This window comes from Crocodylus porosus, unplaced genomic scaffold (genome assembly GCF_001723895.1).
Source record: "Crocodylus porosus isolate Cpor-Errol unplaced genomic scaffold, CroPor_comp1, whole genome shotgun sequence".
Taxonomy (NCBI): Eukaryota; Metazoa; Chordata; order Crocodylia; family Crocodylidae; genus Crocodylus; species Crocodylus porosus.
In genome coordinates this window covers 230,225,337-230,228,938 of record NW_017728886.1, presented here as the reverse complement: position 1 = coordinate 230,228,938, position 3,602 = coordinate 230,225,337, and the positions used below count along the sequence as shown (strand labels likewise).

At 40.6% G+C, this 3,602-nt stretch overlaps 1 long non-coding RNA gene across 1 annotated transcript in view; it reads right to left on the bottom strand.

Moving 5' to 3' along the window:
• Window positions 1-227: 227 nt before the first annotated feature.
• The window catches only part of LOC109320509, a 14,844-nt gene continuing 11,469 nt past the window's right edge, over window positions 228-3,602 (bottom strand). The window contains exon 3 of the long non-coding RNA XR_002103804.1: window positions 228-239. This is a non-coding gene — a long non-coding RNA (uncharacterized LOC109320509). The remainder of the gene's footprint in view (window positions 240-3,602) is intronic.

Genomic DNA, 3,602 nt, shown 5'->3' with positions numbered 1-3,602 from the left:
GCTTGCACCATATCTGTTTTGTATTATATTATCGGAACTCAAAAATACATATAGATGGAAAACCTCTTCCTCACTCTAGGCCAGTTATTCTCCACCCCAGGCACCCTGGGTTGTTGCAAGGTCCTTCCATGACCGCGGTGCCTGGCCACTATGCCAGGAAGTAAGCAGTTGCTTACCTCTTGCCAGAAGTTCCAGAATCTCACAGACAAGCAGCATCCATGACTGCTTCTCACCTCCCTCTCCCGCACCCCCATCCCACGTAGCACCAGCGCTCCCGGAAGCATGCTTTACCATGTATACAGGCAGGTGGGCAGCTGTGGGGCCCCTTTCAGTCCAACTTGTTTCCTCTCACTCTACGCCTCCCATGCTCCCAGGGCTAACAAGAGGGGCCATAGGTACATGTGGCTCCAGCAGCTGGTACATGAGTTGCTGGAGGAGTAGCTGTAGCAGCAGACCTGCATTTGCCCCCTCAGGTACAGATTGGGGGCCAGGAGGGGACAGATGGTAGAGAAAGCAGGGCACGGTGGGGGTAAGGTCCCATCCCTGCCTCCCTCACCCGGACCCAGCTAGATTCTAGCTCAGTAATTCTCGACCAGTGTGTTTCTAAATTCCAGAAAGTGTTGGGAGGACGCCTTGAAGCTAAAATGGTTGAGAATACTGCTTTAGGCTTTTACATACCTTTTGGAGGTCTTGGTACTTGTAGTTTATCATGTACCCTGATAGTAAATGTTCTCTAAAGGTATTAAGTATGACCCATGCAATTCCAAACTGCTACAGATGTAATACCTGATTTATTCATAAAGAGGATCAAACTGATCTTTCCCATGTCCCTCAAACCAAACTTTGTTTACAAATAAAAATATCTGGTCACAGCCCAAGGGTCCAACATAACCTTTATTTCCTGAGCAGCAGAAATCCATCTATCAGCCAGGATATGCCTATGCCTAACAGCACCAACTCCTCAAGTTGTCTGACTACATCAAAACCCTTGCCTTTTTTTAAACAATGGACTTGTCTGTATACAAATAGGTAACAAAATAGTGAAACAAGTTGCAATTCACACCTGTAGCTATTTGGGTGTAAGACTGCATGTGGGCACTCTTATTTTGTTTTAAATCAAGTTTGCTTTGTTTAAGCCTCATCTACACTACAGCTAAGTGTATTGTACCATTAAAATTTGAAAGGGCCCTAATGGTGTCTTCATAATAAGGGGAAAGATTTGGACTCCACTTCCATGTTTTCTGCCAAAATTATATGCATTTCTGTCAGTTCTATAAAGGAGTATCTCTATTTTCTACCTCTTTTGCAATACTTTATAAGCACGATGCTATAATTTAAAAATTAAGTTTATTAAGTGATACTGTGGGTCATTCTATACATGGGCTTTGATCCAGTAGCAGGATTTATGGCTATATTGATGTACCATTTTGGAAAACCTAGCTACAACATGGTTTTTCTCCAACAGGGTTATTCCATGAATTTGTCTATAGTCTCCAAACTAAACCATGATTAAAGAACTAAATTTGTTCCCTGATCTCAGGTAATCAGAACTCAGCAAGGGCAGGAAAGGATCCTTGGAGTCCATCTAGTCTAACTGCCTGATCAAGGCAGATCAACCCTGCCTGCACTTGATAAATATTTGTCTAACCTGCATGTACAGGCTTTCAGTGACACAGATTCCACAGCCTCTCTCGGTATTCTGGTCCAGTGCTTAACCACCCTCTCACAAACCAGGATCTTGAAGAGGAATCCTATAATCCATAAATCTTAAGTAATGATAACAACAAAGGTATTTTACCCTTGTGGGAGATCTGCAGTTCCTATCAACATTGCAAGACAGAAACACACACAGCTATGGTGTCATACACGAACATGAAATAAATAAAATCATTATAATGTTTAGCCATGCTGGAGTGAGCTGTGTGTTAATTGGGGCTCCTATCAAAATGTTTTCTACAGTGAAAACAGGCCCTACTATTTTAGCTATCATTGTCATGGCTTTGATGAAATGAATAGCCTCAGAGGAATTTGAGTATTAATTTATTAATTGGTCTCTGGATGCCTTCAGGAGTGTGACCCCCTCAGATCCTCAGTGATATGTTGATGGCACATTCTTCTAGTGTGAATTGATCTTTTCCATTAAGAATTAATTACTTCTGAGTCACACAAACTACCACACAACTCCTTAAAAGCTGAGGTACCTTGAAATATAAAATATTTATGTGGTCACCCACTTCAGTTTGCTATTGTTAAAGGCATTGCTATTAAAAGAGATTAAATTAACAGTCATCTTTTGATTTCTCAGACAAGTTCTTCCTCAGGGCTTTTGGGATCATACGGTTTCTTTCTACTAAGATGATTTTATGTAGGAAGAGCAATCTGCACTCATTTCAAGAAAAGCAGTCTTCAATTTAATATTCCACCTACTTCAGTTGCAACAGCATCAATGCACACAGAATGGAGACTGCTGCAGTTGAATGATGGCAGCAGTGATAATAAGAGTGCATATGGGAATCCCAGGAAAAACCTTAATCATCATCATTAACATTTTATTTTTTGTAATGTAATTCCTGTACCACAATTTGCCATACCAGACTAAACAGTGCCCAAGGAAGACAGAAATCTGCATAAATATGAATAGGGAATGGGTGGGAGGAGGAGAAAAATCACAAATCTGGAACTGCAGGAGACTTTCCCTGTCTTATTTTAATTTTGTTTTGCCTGCATTTCCATTTTAATGGCAGGTATGATTCTAAGACACAAGAAGTGCAGCAAGGTTGTGTCTGGCCCTTTCTGCTCCCACAGGTCATGTTCTTATTTACAGGAAGTTTACTTTTCAACAACCCCTTGGTGAGACCTGCTTATTATAGCATTAAACTAAATAATAAATGGAAGGTAGAAACATCACCAGAGTGGGTGATTTTAAAACTAGATAAGTCGGTGGAGCCGTTTTTCTCCCGAAGTACAAAGATATGTTAGCTTTAATGTGCTTTTCTGCATTGCAGATATAACAGTATCAGCAAATCCATTCCAATGAACTGTAAATCCATTTGTTAACAGTCTTAGACTGCAAGCTCTTTAGGCTTGTTTTCACTACAAAGTTAACATGATTTATAACTCGACTGAAGCCCCAGCCTGAATTCCCTCTACATACAAAAACAGCCCTTAACTCAAATGCTCTAGTACTCCTGACCTGAGTTGGCTAGCCTAAGAGGAGGGAATAGGCTAGATAGTGCCACTTGAGTGTCATTAGTTTCCAGTGTTTTTCCCCATACTTTCCCTTCCCATGCATCTAGAAACAACAGACAAGTTTTCAAAACAATTTAAAGAGTAGTTCAACATGTTATAGGGCTAAAAACCATGGGACTGACTCATGGAAATCTTAGTCCCACACATGAGACTGCTTTGGTAGCATAGATACAGAATATCAATATATTTTGAACGGAGGTGGCTCTCACTTGAGTTAAGCCTCACTTGGGTTATGTCTGTATGGTTGTGACAACAGTTAGTTCAGACTGATGGAGCTACTATGAAATCAATTAGCAAATGGATAACTTGTAAAATCTCAGATACAGTTAGTCCACTAAAAGAAACCTTTGCTT